Raw genomic sequence first — 21,894 nt, 5'->3', positions numbered from 1 at the left:
CAATTTAAAGCTTAATAATTTGGTTATTGAAATAAACGGTAAAAAAAGATTTCACTTTTGTTTTCATATAGCATCAATCTAAACGTTACGGGGCGGTTATGCACCCAACTCCCTTATATTTTAAACTATAATTAATATAATGTACTATAATATCTTATTTCATTTAATGTTACTGTAATTTTATATAATAAGATGTTAAGTTGTATTAATAATATAATAATATCTTAATATATATAAACTAAATATATTAAGTTTAAATGAATTATTAACATAACATCTTAATGGTTGTCATTAAGATGTTATATCAATATTTATCAATAATATCACATCATGCATATAATTTAAATATATTAAGGTCCTATTTTATGCTGTTACATTACTATTATAACATACAAACATATAACAATATTATTATATTTTAAAATGCTATGTTTTATTACTATAAATTATAGTAATAAATCATCGTAATTTATAATATCATAATAATATTGTTATATTTTTGCATAATATTAATTATTTGTTATATAATAATAGTAATATAACAGCATAAAATAAAATATAGAAAAATTTATAACATCTTAATTATTAAGATGTTATTAAGTTAATAACTTATTAACATCTTATTAAATAAGATGTTAAATTATTATGGTGCATTTATATATGTGTTAATATCTATAATTATTGTTAACTTTATTATAATATATACAATTTATATACATAAATTGTATATATTATAATAAGATTCTATATCAATCTGACAACATAGCTATATATGAGTTATAATAATATTACACCATTTCTAATATTTAATGATTTTAACGTTACGCCAAAGTTAAGGCAGCTCATAGCAAACGTAACTTTCTCGCTTAAATTGAGCTGAGCAAGTTTTTAAAAAGTTTCGTGAATATCGTTTCAGCTTGGTGAATACCGATTTTTTAGCGCTGAACTTACGAAAAAACTTACAAAACTTGCGCAACTGCGCAAGTTTCGTGAATACAAACTTCACAGTTTTGAACTTACGCCAAACTTACGCAAAAAAAAAAAAAGTTTGCTGATTAGCTCCCTGGGTTTTAGTTAATAGTAGAACTTTATATTTTTATTAGGTGTTTAATTGAATTATTTGTTTTAAAGATTACATAATTAAATTAGTAGAATTATTTTTTCAGAAATATGTACTAAAGTAAAAGTTTAAAAATAACTATTTTTCAATTTTTACTTTAGGACAGATAATTTAAAAAAAAAAAATTAACAATTTAACACCATAGTAGTACATTATAGTGCAACTAATTTAACTTGTCGCATAAGCAAAAAAGATTTATAAAACAATTATAAAAATAACAAACAAAGAAATGTTAGCTTGTTTATAACTAAAACATTTTAAAAAATACAATAAATAACGATGGTCAATTATTTAGTAATTTCTGTTACTCGGTAACTTTTATTTAAATATATATATAAACCATAAGTCTGAACTCGATATTGTTTCCTGAATATAATATTTCTACAACATATACATATCATAAAATAGTACAATATGATCGTTCCTCGAGTGCAACTATACAACTTCCTCTCTCTCTCTCTCTCTCTCTCTCTCTCTCTCTCTCTCTCTCTCTCTCTCTCTCTCTCTCTCTTCTATCTCTTCTACTTAACTGACTCCTACTCTACTCCAACTCTATTGTTTTACATATTTCTAGGACGCTAGACGCGTCCCAGTTCGTAAACAAGTTGTTTGGTAACCATCGTTTTTTGGTGTTTGTTGAATGAATTGTAAGCTTATATCTTCTTATTGTGCACGCTTGAGTGAGTATGGTTGTTATCTTTGCAATAGTTAAACGCTTGAGTGACTAAGGTTGTTATCTTCGTAACATTACTTACGGGAAAAGGGAAAAAGTCCGTCCTCGGACTCTGATTCAAGATCATTGCATAAAAGTCTTCGTGGAAAATGCTTGAACGTAACAGAAAAGTTGTTAAAACCAGAAAAGTTTCAAACAAGCAGCGAAAACAGCAAAATCCGTAAAATCATCGAACAAGTAAACTCTTGTATAATCAGCAGAACTTCGAATAAACAGCGAAATCTTTAAATAACTAGTCCAATCGCAAATAACAGCATCGTAAAAATCATTGTTAAACAGCATCATTGCAAAACAGCAATATGAAAACATCATCATAAAAATCATTGCTAAACAGCATCATTGTGAAACATCATTATAAAAATCATTGCTAAACAGCATCATTGCGAAACAGCATTATTGCGAAGCAGCAACATAAAAAAAATCATTGTAGTAAAACATGATCGTAGAAATCATTGCTAAACAGCATCATCGCGAAACTGCATTATTACGAAACAGCAACATTATTGCACATCATCAACTTAGAAATTTATTGTAATAAACTACAGGAAACATCTCCACCGTAGGAAACTCGTGGTGGTTGGGGCGTCTCAATTTCCATCCAGGACTCTCGGTCAAAGATCCTGGCATTACCGTAGAATAATATTTCTACTTTGTCGTGTCAATCTTACAAGTCGGACATTTGCATCCACGTGAGGGGTGATCCTGACGTAGTGGTTCTTCTATGAGTATATTTCCCGTGGGTATTTTCTGAAAAAGTTTTAAGCAAGAGAGGGTTTTAATTCAAGTTTGGTTTATTTAATATGAGGTATATTGTCATTAAAAAAACTGCTGCCCACAAAATTGATCCACTTATTCCGCCAATAAATTTCTTAAAGAAAGAGCCCGTACCTTCTTCTACATCTTTTACGGCTCCTCCGGCAGCTTTAAATACTGATGATGAGGCAACACCAATCGATTGTATTAATTTTTAAAGTCTGAAACTCCGTGTAGTGAGTCTTTAATGGCACCTCCGATAGCCTTTATTATCTGACTGCCCCCGCTTGCCGTGGCTTGAAGGGCGCTTCCAAGGGCGGTACCGATACCTGTTAGAATATCACCTCCATTAATATCACTAATAGTTTTAAGCGTTTGTATAGTATCGTGAGTACCATAAGTACTCACTTACCATGTACTCAAATACCATAAGTACTCAAATACCATGAGTATATTAAGTGTAAAACTGTATAAGGGGAAAGTCGTTGTGTTCTCTCAACCAAAAATTCTTTGCTGTACCCTCATATGCGGCGGATAGGATTCTTGGGAGATGGCAGAACATGGTCAAGTTTAGTTTCTACAATTTTAACTCGTCCTGTGGCCGTTACTTCGTTATATTGTGTTTAGCTTTGGGTCCTGTAGGTATGTGTGTTTGGGTCTCAATTCACATGGTATTCGGGGACTAGTTTGTATTAATCTTCTATCATTAACTTCTAGAAAGTAGGTTATGTTTGATTGAGGTAGTGTGATTGGAAAATGTTCAAAACATGTGTTACCTATTTTTCGATTATAACGGATAGCGTAGCTACTATAATTTTTGCACTTGGTTATAAACAAGGTATCTCCAGCTTGTTCGACAGTCATACCTGGGGACTGGTGAACCCATTCGGCTGATGAAGTCGGGAACTGCCCAATCATCCACCGCTGAATTCGAGGAATCTCCGTTTGTAGAAAACATAACTGTTCCCACGTATTTATTAAGTTCATTCTTTGATTCATAACTGCCACCGCAATATGAGCTTCCAGGAGGGCGACTGCTGGATCTTGATCCAGTCGTTGTGAGTAATTTGCAGCGGCAGCTTTTTATTGTTCAAAAATATCCTCAGGGAATGTTGGATTTTTTAATAGCATTCCATTATCAAGAGTAAGTACTTGGCCTTGTTGCTCGGATGGCTGTACTGCTCCTCCCACTTTGAGGTTTCAAATTAAAACAAAATTGCCAATACGTTCAATTGTGTAATTACCTAACTTTTCCATCACTTCTTCGTTATGTTTAGTTTGTCCCCAAACTATTATAGATTCCGGCCAATCTCCTGGAAGTCAATTACCCAAAACGTGGTAACATAAACTTTTTGTGACGTTTTGTTCAATAACCACAGCTCGTCATATGATTTGTCCTGTATAAACTTTCATGTAAAAATGTTTAAATTCGGCAGTTTTAGTACGCATCCAAGCGCAATGATATTGATCAGACACCACGGTTCTCTATAATGTAGGACTAATTTCTTGTAGTACACCATATACCGATAGTTTGGTGTTCATTGCTGACAGACACTCTCCGGGTGTTACTTTTATTTTCTTGGATACTAGTTCTTCTGAGTGTTGATTGAAAAAGTTGGTGCAGCATGTGAGTGTGACTCTTTCAGCGTAGCAATGGTAAAGTCGGATATTGGTGGTTTGTGGACGATAGACATACACTATAAATGTTTCATTAAGTGATGAATGTTGGTAGAAGGACTTAACACCATAATATAATAGGTACTTTCCGTAATTCTTTTATTTTGAGGGTTACTCTAGACATGAATCTATGATTGTTTTGGGTTTTCTTCCTCTGTGTGTTTCGACGTGTTGTGGTTAGAGCTGATATAGGCAAACTTTTACCAATTTTTTTCCTATCAAGGTATCTCTGGATCATTTGGGAATCAAAAATATTTTTCTCTGGCTCTCAAGTATTTTGGTCGGCGGGATAACCTTCCCATTTACCTAGGTATTGGATTTTTCCTCTTCTTGTTCTTTTGTCAAGAATTTCTTCCATTTTATATATATCAGAACCAATTCCGTGAGTTTGTTCTATAGGTGGTGCATTTTCCAGGGCGCATGTATTTTCTTCATGTGTTTCTTGGTTAGTCTCTTCTAACTTGAATTCGTCACTTGTTTCTGTGGCCTCCATGAGAACATCGGCGTTTAGAGTTATCTCTGTTGTTGATTTTTCTTCAAAGCCAAACCATTGTTTGAAACGAGACATGAATTGGTGTAGTTAGTTCTTTATTGCTCATGTTTTCGACTTTAAAAGTCACGGGAGATGTTTTTTCGATTAAACGAAACGGGCCGTGCCAGAAACTTGTGAGTTTCTTCACCAAACCCTTCTTTGTGATTGGTGTATATACCCATACCTTATGTCCTACCTGAAACGGATATACTTTAGCTGTTTGGTCGTAGTGGAGCTTCATTTTTGTCTGCGCTTTTTGAATATGTTCTTTTGCAAGGTTACGTGATAATCTTAAACCCGTCAGGAGTCGTTAAATAAGTAGGTCGGTGTTATCTGTTGGGTCCTTTCTCGGTAGTAAGGTAGTGTCATGGGGTAATAGAGCGTCTCTGCCATAAGTCAACCTAAAAGGTGTGTCCTCAGTACTAATGGAAATACTAGTATTGTACACGTATACTGCTGCGGGAAGATGGATGTCCCAATCACGTTGGTTAGAGGCAACATACTTAGAAAGATTCTGAGCTAATACTCCATTAACTCGTTCTACAAAACCATCCGTTTGAGGGTGATAAGCTGTTGTGAAAGATTTTTTTACATTTAGTATGTCACATACTTTTTTTACTAACTTACTAGTAAAGTTGCCACCTCTGTCAGTTAGGAATCGTCTTGGCGCTCCGTGTCTAAACACAATGTTATCTACAAATAACTCTGTGATTGTTGCGGCAGCAATAGTAGGCACTGCGAAAGCTTCCACATACTTGGTAAACAAGCAGCCGAAAACGACTATGTAGCGGTTTCCTTTTAATGATGGTGGGAATGGTCCCAGACAATCAGCAGCAATGATATCCCATGGTCCTTCAACGCCGATTGGTAGTAAGGATGCTTTACTAGGTGCCGGATTCTGTTTTCGTTGTGCACAGGTGGTACATGATTTCACCCAAGTTTGTATGTCGTTGTACATACCTATCCAAAAATAGTTGGTTCTAATCTTTTCATAGGTTTTTGTCACTCCAAAGTGACCTCTGCATGGTTCGTCGTGAGCCCAGGTTATTATTTCGGATCTTAACGACTGTGGTACAACTAACTGGATGAGGTTCTTTGAGGCCTTTGCTTCATGATGGAATAGTAAACCATTCTCGTCTAGGTGATAACTACTTTCTAATGCTAAGACTTTGTCTCTTTTAAGTCATCTGGCAGTTCTTTCTTGACTAGGTATGATAACAGGCTAGCGTAATAGGGGTCATTACATTGTTCTTTGGCAACTTGGTCAGTGGGTCTACCTGGTACTGTCAGTGTTGCAACTACGTCGTAACTTTGCCTGGAAAGTCCGTCTGCGTTACCATGCATTTTCCCCGATCGATATTCTATTTTGAAGTTATAACTCTGTAGCATTAGGCTCCATCTTGCAAGTTGACCGGTTGGATCTTTAATAAACATTAGCCATTTCAATGAATGGTGATCCGTTATTATTTTGAAACATTTCCCATAGACATATGGTCTACAATTTTGTACTGCTACTACAACTGCTAACGCTTCACATTATGTTGTGGAATATTTACTTTCCGTATTTGTGAATTTTCGTCCGCCATAAAGAATAACTCTTTCAAGGTTTCCTTGATATTGCGATAAGATATATCTCAACGCTTCGCCACTTGCATCGGAGTATATAGTAAAAGGTTTCTCAAAGTCTGGGTAAGCTAAAATTAGTTATTCAAAACTATTTTGCTGGTCGATGTCCCATTTGAATTCGGAATCTTTCCTTAGTAACTTATTCAATGGTAGCGCAATGTTTGAAAATCCTTTTATGAACCTTCTGTAATAACTACATAGACCAATGAATGCTCCAACATCTTTTATATTTTTGGGCACGGGGTATTCCTTTACTGCTTTTATATTTTCTGGATCTGGTTTAATATCCTCCGCGTTAATAAAATGTCCTAAAAATTTAACTTCACAGCTACAAAAGGTACACTTCAGTATGTTAACTTTTAACCCGGCTTGTTTTAGATTGTTAATTATCATTTGTATGTGTTCAAGGTGGTCTTCAAATGTTTTTGAGTATACTAAAATGTCATCCAAGTAGAGCATGTAGTTTTTATACAGATGGTCCCAAAGTAAAAAATTCATCATTAACTGAAATGTTGAATGCGCGTTTGATAGGCCGGTAAGCTCTTTGTCGTTTGATAAGACGGTAAGCTCTTTGTCGAATCGGCTGAGCATCGCCAGTGTCAATGAAGTGTTTTACCACATCAGTCTGTTCTATTTTGTGTAAACTTTGGCCAAAAACGTCTTTATTTTTGGTTAGTAAGATCAATAGTTGAAGATGTTCTTCAGGGTTTAACGTAGCTTCATTAGTTTTTATTTCTAATAAACTCATCAATGTTGTGGGTGATCGAATACTGTATTCATCAGGACCTTTGGAGGGTAGCGGGACAATTACTCCAATCACTTGATCTTTCCTAATGGTCAAATAATTCGGTGATGGGTTTAACAATATGAGGCTTAACTTGGCTAGACTCACCATGGTTTATGGTAGGAAAGACATGGACATTTTGTTCTTTAAAAATATTTGTCTCTGGTATGAAGAGACAGTCTTCTTTTGTTTCTGAGGATTGCGCTATGGCAAGAATGGTTTCACAATAAGGTACAGCTTTCATTTCCTTTGTTACTTGTACCGTAGTGACAAACTCTACGGTCGTCTTCTTTGATGTCTCTTGAGGAAATGATTAAATTGCTGTACCTTTTCTGGACGGCTTACTTGGTCTTGAGAATGTTGAGAACAGACACTTGGTAGCGGATAAGATGGTATAACTCCACCTGATGGACAACAGGTGTCAGACTGCCAAACTTGGGCTTCCTGTTAAAATCTCTTACTACTAGGCTTTTCATTCTGGAAGTGGTGGTTACGCGAGCCACCTCTCATTGATGTTTCTGGAACAGCCATCATTTTGTCATTGGTTTCCTTAACTTGCATTTTATGGCCTATTGTCGTATCACTAATAATTTCTCTTATGGCAAATTTATCGTCAATTGGTTGTAAAATCATGGGTACACTTAATCTTTTCCCAAATTTAACCAGGTGGTTCCCACAGTCTAACTCAACATTAAATCTACTCATGAAGTCATATCCCAAAATCACTGGGTGGGTAACGTTTTTAGCGATTAACATTTCATGTGTAAATATTTTGCCTCCAATATCGATGGAGCATAAAGTTCTTCCGAGGATATAGAGCGGCGTTCCATTAGCCATTTTTAAAACACCATAGTAGAGTAGTGGTTTGTCTACTTGAGTTTTGATATTTTCAAATATAGTTTCATCCATTGCACTGCATCTGGCGCCTGTGTCCATAAGAATAAGCACTGTGATTCCGTATACTTTACCCCAGAACCAGGGTCATCCTCAGGATCTGATGCAAGTACGTTGGCATATCGTTGGGGTGTACGGTTACCTGAATACAAGTTATTCCTTGACACATTAGTTTGGAATTGTTGATTTTGGGAAAGAATATTATTAGATGATGTCGAGGGTGGGATATTAGGGTTCCAGCAATTGGGTTGCGGCGATATCTGTTGATAATGAGTTTGCTTTGGGTAATGGGATATGTTCTCGGAGCATGATCTTTGGGTGTGTCCTACTCTAAGACATCGATTGCATATAACCTGACCGTCACTGGTACGTAGATTACGTCTGGTTGGACAAAATTTTTCATGTGGGGTAAGAAGGTTTTTGTTACATCTAAACGATTCTACTTCTTTTTGCAATTCCAAAATTTCCATGGTTTAAGTCAGGGGACTCGCGGTAGGCAGTAGCCACAATAGATAGTTTATGAGGATTTAAGAGTGCATCTAACTTAGCCTCTAGCCGGGAGATGGTTGAGTCTGATGTAACTGTGTCTTGCAATTTAGTGAATGCTACTGCAGTTTGATAGTTGACTGGTTGTTTAAGTTTTAACGCATCGCGTAGGTTGGGCTTCAGGCCTTTGATAAATAAGTTAAGTTTTGTTTCTCCGTCTATACCAAGTTGTTGGCTCAGCTTATCTGAGGTATTAATATAGAAGGTAAGGTCGGTATCCTGCGTCAAGCTGAAGAGTTCCATTTTTCGATTCCACGCAATGTTTGCGTTGTCATAATATTACCGAAACTGTTCTTGGAGTTGGTGGAAACTGTTTCTAATGTGAGCGGGAAGGGTTTCATAAAACACTAAGGCGCTCCCTTCTAAATATAAGGGGAATGCAGTTAGTTTTCTCATGTCTGTCTATTGGTTGTGAAGTGCAACGCGACATCTTCGTCAAGACGTGATATCTTCGGTTTCCTTTCCTTTAAATGGTTTAGGCTGTAATTCTCGAATGGGTCTTGTTACCAAGTGTTCTATGATTTGTTCTAGAGACATATTGTTTTTTCCAGGACTATTTGTAGGAGAGTGGCTATTGTCTTGTTTAAATGGGATGGTTTCAGATAAGTCTAATGCGTGATTTGAGTCAGAGGAGGAATTGCTGAGAGAGTTATGAGTGTTATTGGCGGTATCGGATAAGGATTAGGTTTGGTGAACAGGCAGATTTTTCCTGATCGTAGACGACTCATACGTAAATATCAATGTTTAATTTCAATACTATATCTAGTTCATATACTAATTGCAGGTTTCATCTAATGTATTTAAAGTTGAACTAAACAAAAGCCAATCTTTACTTACAGTGCTGAATCGATATACTTCTCAACATGTTTATGCATTTGCGACAATTTTTGATAAGTATTTATTAAATTTCCTATAAAACAAAAGAACTAATATTATAGTTTATGTATATCATAATTAAAGCTTGAATATTCTATATATTTTTTACTTTTTTATTTTCTTATTAGGTTAAATTTTACATTTATATTTACACACACACACATGCATACATACATACATGAAACCTATAAAAAAATTCCTAATGTAAACTAAATATAAATTAAATTATAACTTAAGTTAAAATAAAACAATATTCAATAATTCAATAATTTGTTCTAAGAACAGATAGCAATGAAACAACAATATATTTACTAGTAAAATATATTTCTATATATTCTATAAGAAAGTGAACCTTTCAGCCTTTATTGATAAAGATCGAAAAGTTTACTCTTTTAAAGTCTGACTAATAAATGCTAACATTTATGGAGTACCCAGCCAACATTGACAAATGTACCGTACGCATATTTTGAAATATTACACACAAAAAAAATGCCTTTTTTTTTTTTTTTTTGAAATAATATTTCAATTGTCATTTTTTATATATAAGTTAATGTAGCCTGATAAAGTTTTTCTAAACCTTGAAAAAGTGTTAAATGGTTTAAGGGCGAAGTTTTATTAGAGTTATGTAATAAAAAAAAAACATATCAGTCTCCTCCAAACTAAGGTTGAAACAAAACATGAACACAAAATCTCCTTAGAGTTCATATATTACATGGAACATTTTGAAACCATTACAAATTTACTTCTTTAAAAATTTACTTCTAAAAAATTTTTTTATCTCTTTGTAATTAACATATAAATCAATTTATAAATAAAGTTCTTCACCAGTAGTCTGGTAAAACTGCATATAATCTTTGTATGCTAAAGTACTCCACCAGTACTCTCATACAACTGCATACCAACTACATAAAAACTTTGTATTTGAGTATGCTTCAAAGCCAAAGACATTATATTTTACGAGAAACACATTTATATTTCTGAAATTACAAGAAACACAATTATTTTATAAACTTAGTTGATTACTTAGATTATTTGCTTGTTTCGAATTTAATTATATTTTTCAACAAAAGCGCACTTGCCTCTTCCATATAGGGCTCATATGGACATATACCCATATTTTTTGGTATGCCCGGCAATGGGCTTCCCGTATTTAGGTCTGCAACTGGGACAAATACGGGAAGCCCATCCGGAACCCGCCGCATCTTGGCCACAGTTTTCCTCTGGGGCCCATATGGGTATGCCTGCAGCATATCCCATATGGGTCCCAGAAGGTTTACCCATTACAAATCTTGCAAAGCTACATTTTAAAATTTTTATTTTAAAATGTAGCATTGCAAGATTTGTAATGGGCAAACCTTTTAAATGATTCTTTAATTGTGTATTGTATGCTTTCATGGTTTTCTTGCAAATTGGAAGCTTTTCCATTGTTGTTAAAACAACTTCTTTGAAAACATCATTCTTGACACAATATCGTTTCAATATGAACTTTAAAAAAATGAAATAACTTTTAGTCTTAAATTTTATAGGTAATACACCTGGTTTTATTGTTTTAAGATATAAAACTCAATGATTTCTGCCCAATACTCTTCAGATAAAAAAATGTAATTTTCACTTTCAAATGTATAAAAATATAATCCTTAATTTTATAATCGACATTTATTTCAACGTTTTAAAATGTAGTTGTAAAAAATAAGCACACGGTTGAGATCTATATAATATATTGATAACACTCCTTTAGTTATATATAAACAAATTAAATAATTATACAAATTATTTAATATATATATATATATATATATATATATATATATATATATATATATATATAAACCGAAACCGTTACTTCCATATTTATCAGCAAAACAATTCTCCAGAAAACAGACGTCTGTTTATTACTGCTAGAAACAACTGTAAAAAGGTTTTGTCTAACGCCAAAACCCGCTATTCTCAGGTCATGAAATCTCGTATCTCATCTCAAAAATTAGGCTCTCGTGACTTCTAGAGAATCTTTAATAATATCAATAATAAGGGCAAATCTATAATTCCACCTCTCATGTATGGTTCAGACTTTGTCACCTCACCTAAAGACAAAGCCGAACTGTTTGCTAAAAACTTTTCATCAATATCATCTCTTGATTCCACTAATTGCGTTCTACCTGATATTGCCAGCAAACAGGTTGATCCATTGCTTGACATTCATATCACTCCAGCATCTGTATCTAAAGTGATTTCCTGCCTAGACTCTTCTACAGCTTGTGGCCCAGACAACATACCTGTTATTGTCTTGCAGAAGTGTTCTCCGGAGCTGTCATCTATACTCTCAAAACTATTCAACAAGTGCTTATCAGAGTCTTGTTTTCCAGCCTGCTGGAAAGCCGCATCTGTTATCCCTATCTTCAAAAATTCTGGAGAGCAATCTGATTCGTCTAACTACCGTCCCATAAGTCTTCTTCCTATCATAAGCAAGGTTTTTGAATCTTTAATTAACAAACACTTAATTTCTCATCTTGAATCTAATAACTTACTTTCTGACCATCAATATGGGTTTCGATCTTCTCGTTCTACAGCTGATTTGCTAACAGTAATAACTGACAGGTTTTATCATGCATTAGATGAAGGTGGAGGGGCTAAGGCCATCGCTCTTGACATTTCAAAAGCGTTTGATAAAGTTTGGCATGCTGGTCTTCTCCATAAGCTTTCTTCTTATGGTGTATCCGGCAACATCTTTAAGATCATTGAATCCTTCCTTTTCAACCGTAGCATAAAAGTTGTCCTCGATGGACAACACTCTTCTTCTTATTCTGTAACTTCAGGGGTTCCTCAAGGTTCTATCCTTGGCCCTATACTCTTTTTAATTTACATCAACGATCTTCCAGATATTCTCACATCTAAGGTGGCATTGTTTGCTGATGATACTACCATTTATTCTTGTCGTGATAAGAAACCAACACCCTCTGATTGCTTGGAGGGGGCATTTGAGCTTGAAAAGGATCTCACTTCTGCTACAGCATGGGGCTCACAGTGGCTGGTGAACTTTAATTCAGATAAAACTCAATTTTTTTCAGCCAATCGTTACCGCAATAATTTAGATCTTCCTATATTTATGAACGGTGATGTACTCGATGAGTCACCTACTCTTCATCTTCTAGGATTAACTCTTACTTCCAATCTTTCTTGGAAACCATATATCAAATCAGTTGCAAAATTAGCATCTGCTAAGGTTGCATCTCTTTATCGAGCTCACCACTTTCTTACTCTGGATTCTATTCTCTATCTCTATAAATCTCAAATCCGGCTTTGTATGGAATACTGTTGCCATATCTGGGGCGGATCTTCTAATGATGCCCTTTCTCTTTTAGACAAGGTGCAAAAACGCATTGTAAACATAGTTGGACCTGCTCTTGCAGCCAACCTTCAACCATTATCACATCGTCGTAATGTTGCTTCTCTTTCTCTTTTCTACAAATACTATAATGGGCACTGCTCTAAAGAGCTAGCGTCTCTTGTGCCATCTGCTAAAATTCATTCTCGTGTTACTCGTCATTCAATTAAGTGTCATCCTTTTTCTGTGACTGTTCCTAAGTGCTCCAAAAACGCTTATTCTTCTAGTTTTTTTCCTCGACCATCAGTTCTTTGGAATTCGCTTCCTTCATCTTGCTTTCCTGATTCGTATAATTTGCTATCTTTTAAATCGTCCGTCAATCGTTATCTTGCTCTACAATCTTTATCTTTTCTCTTACAGTAACTTCCAACTTTAATCAGTGGCTGCTTGCAGCCTTGTTGGAAGCGAAGATGTTTAAAAATATATATATATATATATATATATATATATATATATATATATATATATATATATATATATATATATATATATATATATCAAGGGTTGAATTGAGCAATTAAGAATTAATGCAAAATCTGGAAAAACATTTGTTCTTCGAAATTATAGTTTATGCGAAACCGTGTTCTTTGTTTTTAAGGGGTGAATCAACTTAAATTTGTTTGCAAAAAAGTTATAAAAAATAAAACAATAAATTTACAACTACAAAAGTAATAACACTCTAGTAACTAACTGCGTTATAAAAGTAATAAAGTTCCTGAAGTTTTTAATAATATTTGAATATTGACTTTATTTTTTCTAGATGCTTTTCTACTTTAACTAAAATTTTGGATTACTTTTGTTGTTTGAACAAAGAATGAATTATAAAAGTTATAAGTGCATTATAAAAGTAATAACACTATTACAGTTTTATTACTTTTATAATGCAATTAATTACTAGAGTGTTATTACTTTTGTAATCGTAAGTTCATTTTTTTTATAACTTTATTGCAAACAGATTTAAGTTGACTTGCCCCAAAAACAAAGAACACGGTTTTACATAAACTAAAATTTTGAAAACCAGATAGTTTTCCAGATATCGCATTTCACGAAGGCTTGATTTAATATATATAAATATATATATATATATATATATATATATATATAAATATTGACTTTGCAAAGGCATTCGATAAAGTTTCGCATGTAAGACTACTGCAAAAGCTTAAAATGTATGGTATAAATGGCAATTTTCTAAATTGGATAAATGCATTCTTAACAAACCACAAGCAGTGTGTTATACTAAGACTATATATATATATATATATATATATATATATATATATATATATATATATATATATATATATATATATATATATATTTTAATAAAAATCACAATATTTTTTATTCTTGACATGTTTCGTAGTCTTACTACATTTTCAAAAGATTTAATTTACAATTAAAACTCTGGTATTAAAATTTAAAAACTGAAGACAATACAGAGAGACAATATAACTGGCGTTACAGCCAGCACAAAAAAATTTGTAGACAATGTTAGATTTAAGCATCTTAGGAAGTGGATCTTTTATGCAAAAATTGTTTTTTAACTTATCGGTTGTGAATATAAATTTGATTATTAATTCTTCTTTAAATAAACAAACATCTCATTATATTATAAATTTATCTAACTTACTATATTATTATTATTATTATTTTAATATTAGGAAGTTTATTTTGTCATAATTTGTAATATAATTTTTAATCGGTTTGTAACAAGTTTATTTGTTCGTTAATTTTTCTCTGTATTGTCTTCAGTTTTTAAATTTATTTACCAGAGTTTTAATTGCAAATTAAATCTTTTGAAAATGTAGTAAGACTACGAAACATGTCAAGAATAAAAAATATCGTGATTTTTATTAAAATTTTTACAAATTTATTGCTAATGCGATGTTCGAAAAATATATATATATATATATATATATATATATATATATATATATATATATATATATATATATATATATATATATATATATATATATATATTTGTGATGCAAGTCTTTTTTAAAATAAAACCCTGTTGAGTTTTGGAAAGCAACTTGTTATTTACTAAATGGTCAATTATGACTTATCTAACTATTTTTTTTATAAGTTTGAAGTGAGCGACATTGGCCTGTAATGGGCTGGATCTGTTCTCCTACCTTTTTTATATAAATAAGTGTAACATAAGCTCTGAACCAAGATGATGGATTCTAGATTTTATTGAAAGTTGAAAAATCAATATTGGCGTTAGTTAATTCCCTTTGATGTGGCACATGCTTTTAAAACAAACGGACTAATGTTATCATCACCTATTGACTTATTTCCATCAAGCATATTTAGGTGTTTGAGAACAATATTTTGGTAAATTGTTATATCCAAAGTTAAAACATTAGTTTTGGATGCAAAAGGTTTAAGTGGCTGAGTCAGTGGTTCCTTTGTAAAAACTGATTGAAATAGGTTGTTGAGAATGTTTGCTTTTGTTATTCTATCACTGCTCATTTGATTTGAATCTGAGATTAAGGCTGATATATGTCTGTATGTATATATATATATATATGTGTGTATATATATATATATACATATATATATATATACATATATATATATATATATATGTGTGTATATATATATATATACATATATATATATACATATATATATATATATATATATATATATATATATATATATATATATATATATATATATATATATATATATATATATATATATATTATATGTATATATATATATGTATGTATGTATGTATCTATATATATATATATATATATATATATATATATATATATATATATAAAAATATATATATTTCTAAAACTAGATATATATATATATATATATATATATATATATATATAAATATATATATATATATGTATATATATATTCAAATAAAAAGATTTCCAAAAAAATTTTAAGTTTTTTTTACACATAAGAGTCTACAGAAAATCTATAAATGATAGAAATGTTGTTAAATAGAACAATTTTGTTAAAGCAAGGTTGGCTTGCGTGCCTTTTACTTCTCAAAATTACGTATTACTGTATCAAAGTCTAAATGTCGTTAAGGCAATCCTGACTTATGGTAGACCTGAGATAAATTTTAATAAGTTTAAGCTTGCTGAGGCTCCTTTCTGCAGATGCAACTGTTGCTGGTGCTGTATTAAATATCCATAAACTGAGATTAAGGTTTGGAAATATACATTCTAGTTTGCACTCTGCCAAAGCATTTAGCATTTCCAGTGCACCCAAATGTTTTTTCCCAAAGTTGGCTTTGTGAACCATTGTTATGTGTTTCATTTCTTGCATAAAGTCTTCACTGACTATATCTTTAGAATATTTTTTCGCAAAATTATGGGCCCTGGTGCTTCGCACCCATTGGTGCGAAGCACCAGGGCCCATAAGAGTTTAGGAGCCCATAAATAATGTATGTATTTTTTTTTTAATTTTTACAAAGTTTTTTTGTTGTATGTGATTTACGTAAAGAATTTTGACGGTTTGAAATTTGATTGTTTCAAATCGTCTATTGATGTAAATTTTTTTTACTTCTGAATATTTTGGTTTTATAAATGTGATGTAGTAGTTAGTTACTTATAGAAAGACATTATATCGCAATTATAAAACTTGTCATTGGTTAGTCTTTGATTATGCTATGCTAACTCGGTAAAGCAATGTTAAATTGTATTAAATTTAAAAAAGATCCTTATAAAATATGGGAATGTAAAGTGAATGAAATAAATATAAATTTTTACTTGTTTTCTTGTACGACTTGTTCCATCTTAATCTTACTCTAAAAACTAGAAACGAGACTCGTGCAGCAGTTTGTTTTATCGATATCTTTACCTGCATCATTATGTCAGTTGTGTGGCACAAAATAAAAATTTCTATTGATATTTGCAACAAAATCATTCAAGCCACTAACGCGACTTAAGATATGGATGTTTCAAATATAGAAAGCTTACTTTCACAATTAGTAGCTATTTGTGACAGTTGGAAAGCAATGTGGAATAAAGCTAAGCTTGTTGTATCTAGCCTTGATATAGAAATAAAATTGTTTAAAAACGAAAGCAGAAAACAATTCCACGATAAAAATGTAAGTAAAATGAGTGAGGCAGGCGAATCTCTCTTGGAATCCCAATTCCAAAAGCAAATTTATCTAGTATTGAATGTTATTAAAGAACTTACAGTTCAGTTTTTGCGCCGCAAAACAGATTTCTGAAATCTTTAGCTTTCTTTGGAACTACCAAAAAATGTCAGAGGAAAAATTAATACACGAAGCAGCTAATAACAAGAGATAACTTATAATAGATCATAATAACATTTATTATAATAGATCATAATAACATTTGTCTAATAAAGTCATTAAGACTTTAACTTGAAGTTTTTTTTCATGTTCAAAACTTAATAACCAAAATCTAATATGGGAATTCTCAGTTAAGAATTATTGAACATAAATATATCAAAATAAATCATACAAAAAATTAGTGAAAGTGAAGTTATAAATGTATAACCAATATTATATAGTTAAAGTTACATTATTATTACTTAAATTACTTTTAACCTTTCTTTTCGTTATTTTATTTGTTCTTCTTATATTAGTATTGTTAAAAAAAATTTAACAATTTATATGGCTAATTTACACATGCACATGTATACAGGTATAGATACAGAAAATTTTTAATTTATACTAAATTTAATTAACAAATAGACTAGCTTGACGAGTTTATACCTAAAGCATCCTAAGGTTACTCCAGTATCTTCTCGGATGCCGCAAGATTCCATCCTTAGTTCTGTATTTTTTTTCTTTTATAAAAATAAAGACAACCTCACATTTAGTGTGGCTTTAATTGCAAACACTACAAATGGCAACTTTATTTGATAGCAACACTTCAGTCTTGACAAAAACCATCATCTTTTGCTTGATTAGAACAAAGCTTATTTCTGTATCAGCTTGGATTTCAAAGGGCTGGCAAATCCTAACAAAACTCAGTTGCGTACTGCTAGTAGCTATCGCAGTATTGCAATGTTGATGATTTTTCTACATTAACAAACAACAATTTTATTTTTTTAACGAATAACACTAAAAATACTTTTTACTTAGTCTTCTACTTTACGCAGATTATCTTTTAGTATTGTCCTCTCATGGACCTCACAAACATTTGCAATGTTAACATCTGCTAAGGTGTATGTAATCATTTAAGGTAGTAAATAATCATTATTACCATTTAAAAAACTAAACAGTTTTTTTTTAATTTAAACTCACCAGCAATTTGTCTCTATTTATAGTCGTCATCACTTTCTTAATCCTTATTCCATTCTATACCTATATAATTTTTTTTTCACCCATGTATAAAATATGGTTGTCAAATTAGTGTTGGTTATTTTAACAATACCCTTTTTCTTGTGAACAAGGTCAAAAAACCTGTTGTAAAAATAGTAAAATATGCTTTTGCTGCAAGCTGGAGCCTCTGTCCCACCATTGAAAAGTTACGTTTTTTTTCTTTTTTTTTTTACAACAACTACCTTGGTTGCGCTATCAATAAACAAACTATTATCTCTTGTTACATTAACCAAAACTCATTTATGCATGACTGTTCTGAAAGGTGCACCTTGGCTCAACTTGATGTTCAGCAAAGTTGCACCTTTTTACTGTACATGTTCTTTCATAGTCAAAAACTTTTGTTCATCTGGCTTTTTTCCTTGTACATTGTTGTTTTGGAATTCCTTTCCGTCTTCATAATTTTCTGAACCATACTCTCTAGTGTCTTTTAAGCCTTCTGTCAACCACTTTTTTAGTCTTCAATTTTCTCTTTTGTTTTCTCCAACTCTCAACTTATACAGTGGTTGCTTAAAGCCTTATTGGAAGTGTGAAAAAAAAATCATAAATTTTGTAATAATGTTTATAAGTGTAAATTTAAGTATCTGAAACTTTTTTCTTATTTATATTACATTTATTTGCATTATATTTATGCAGCATTATAAAGTGGAAGTCGGATTAGATAAAAGGTACACAAAGTAAATAGAAACCACAACTGTTAAGTAAAATAAAAACATTCTTACTAAATTGAAATTTTTGTTTTATGTAGAAACAATGTTTTCTGGTAAAATGTCGTTGTATATAATATATGAGAATACGGAAACTCAAGAGTTTTTTTTATTTGAATTTTTTTTAATTGAGTATGGTCTTTTGAGTATGATTTTTATCTTTTTTATAAATGTCTTAGCACTTGGATTGCATTTCTTTTGACAAGAAAATGGTTTCTTCAGTTTTTTTGTTTACTTTTTATTGATATTTGATGTTATTATAGTTTCAATAATCCGATGTGCACTTCCGATGTGCACTTGAAACTAATGTAACTTTTTATTTGTTTGTGTTTAAAACTTTTTTAAATAAAGCACAAGTTTCTTATAGAGTATTCCTGTGGGTCACGTGACTCAATAAACCTTGTCATTATAAGAGGATAAATATGTAAACAAAGCCGATATAATAAAAAAATAAAACTTCATAAAATTTTAATTATAATATATAATAGGTGTTATAAATTGTATATTGAAACTAACTACAAAAAAAAAAAAACAACTAGAAAATTTGATTTTTTAAACTTTCTGGGATTGTAAAATATGACAAAGAGTCATGTTCTCTTTGATTTGATACCAGTTAATTTTTATTAACCAAAGATGGAGAATCTCATACAACATTAGATAAAATTGTTCATTCAGTATGTGCTTTGGTTAACTTAAGTAGCATTTAATTAGCAAATAATTTGAACAACAATTTAAAAATAATATGTCATTAAATTAAACAGATGTTTACAAAATTAACCGAACAAAATATCATATTATCTAAATCTTTTTTATAAATATATATTAAATAATTTTTCTTATCTCTCTCGACATTTTTATTCAACATTTAATGAAGTTTTTTTTCTCAACAAGGATTTTTTTACTTTTAGAATGTTTGTTTAAATGTATAATATCCCTAAATGTTTTTTTGTCTCAAAACCATTTACCTTTAGCAACTTTTAATTTTACAATGTATATTGGTACATCTTACAATCATATCGCCATCTTTTGAACTGATGTGACAGTAACAAATTAGATCCTGAAATGATAAAACATTACTTTCAAAAAGTCTATAAATTAAAGTCTTTTACCGCCCATACAAAAAATTGCAGCATTAATATTCAGTAACAAGAAGTTGAGTTTTTACTTGGTAGTAATATCCTTGATCTTTTTTAAGTTATAATTGATTGTTTTTTTCTAATTAACGATAACAAGTTTTTTTAATTCCGAACATATAACTGTATTGAAATTTAATTTCTAAGCATATTTTTTAAAAAAAGAACACTTAACAACACCATCTGGTACATTAGTACATTGGTACAATTATAATCAGTTACTGTTTTAGATTCTCACATATTACCAGTTTTATCAATCCAAACAAAAACCACAGCAATATGTGTAGATGCTTCAGCGAGACATCTCTTTAAATTACAGTGTGGATATTAAATTCTACAAAAATCCATGATTAATTTGGGTATCATTTAGATTTTGAGAATGAAACACCAAAAAAATTTACTAAATATGCTATTTTTTATTTAAATGTTTCCATGATTTATAGGTCTTCATATCTTTAGATGTATAAGAACTTGGTGAAAATAATAGATAACTTAATAAATCAGTGTAAGCTACAGCTGGAAAGGTTTCTTTGTTGTTTTTGAATTCGTTATTTGGAATTAAGCAAGTGTCTATGTGCCTTTGTATAAGATTTGTGACCATATCTGTTTTTGGAAGGTACATCTAATGTTTTGTAGTACGACATTTCTTTAGAGTAAATTTAGAAAATAAACTTGATATTGATTTTAAAAATAAAAAAAAATCTTGATTACTATACCACATTGATATTAAATATTATATTATTATATTAATATTGGTACTAAAACCTAATAAAAACCTATTACATATGGTATTAGAATTAATACCGCAAACAGTTTGTTTACTTTTTTAAATCCTCTCATAATGGCAACATATCTTTAGTCATGTGACCCACGGGAATACTCTATTGTGTCTATTTTCTTGGGTTTGGAACTTACGCGCATATCGACGAATATATGCGCATACCATTCGAAAGTTATGCGCATAAAATGCATATGATGCGCATGCAAACTTAACAGATGAATGATATGTGAAATTAATTGAACATTGTCAAATAAGAAGAAAATGTTTTTTAAATCAAATGCAGGCGACTTTAAATTAAAAGAAGTAATTTTTCATTTGATTTTCTATTTTGTATTGTACTTTTGTCGATTGTATCCAACAAAATACTATTGGTATATAAGAAAACTAATTTATGCACTTGTTTGTCAAGCGATTTTTCAATCGTGAATGAATAAATCAGATAATCGATCAAGTTTTCTCTGCTGTTGCTGCCAAACAAATCATTTCAACAATAGATTTTGCAACTTCAAAGACTGCTGGATATTTCTGATGACCAACAATGTTCCAATAGTTCTTTGCGCTTATTTAAAAATTGTTTTTTTTTTTTTCTGTCATTTCTCAAACAAATTCAACTATTTCACTTTCAACTGTTTCAGCAATTGTTGAATTTGTTTTGGAGGCTTCTGAAATTGAATTGATTATGTCAGTCTTATCCTCACCAAAATAGAATCCTTCTGCAGCATACTTTGGTGTCAGGATATAGGCAATTTCCATATTTGAGGTGATAAGGAATTTAAAGCGCTTCATAACCATTTCCTGAATAATTTCCTTATTTGCAAATTTCTTGTACATTTCACCAAAATAATAGTACACCAAAGATAATGGAGCATCATAATTTTCAAGTCTTCTCATGATGTTAGAAAGATATTCGATATCTTTCACAAATTTTGCCAAACTATCCCAGAAAGCATTTGATTTAATTAGTGTCCAAACAACGGCCAAATTCGTTTTTGGAGCAATTTCTTTCAAAGAT

General features: G+C 31.2%; 1 protein-coding gene and 1 long non-coding RNA gene across 3 annotated transcripts in view; one reads left to right on the top strand and one right to left on the bottom strand.

Moving 5' to 3' along the window:
• LOC105847336 (ribitol 5-phosphate transferase FKRP) overlaps positions 1 to 21,894 on the top strand; it is a 29,381-nt gene that overhangs the window by 4,553 nt on the left and 2,934 nt on the right. The gene's annotated exons all lie outside the window — the stretch shown is intronic.
• LOC136083580 (uncharacterized) overlaps positions 1,347 to 21,894 on the bottom strand; it is a 56,465-nt gene continuing 35,917 nt past the window's right edge. For both annotated transcript variants that reach the window (XR_010639918.1, XR_010639919.1), the window contains one exon: positions 1,347 to 9,575. This is a non-coding gene — a long non-coding RNA (uncharacterized LOC136083580). The remainder of the gene's footprint in view (positions 9,576 to 21,894) is intronic.

This window comes from Hydra vulgaris, chromosome 08 (assembly GCF_038396675.1).
Source record: "Hydra vulgaris chromosome 08, alternate assembly HydraT2T_AEP".
Lineage (NCBI taxonomy): Eukaryota > Metazoa > Cnidaria > Hydrozoa > Anthoathecata > Hydridae > Hydra > Hydra vulgaris.
Note: the sequence above shows the minus strand (reverse complement) of the source record. Positions and strands in the feature narration are given on the sequence as shown.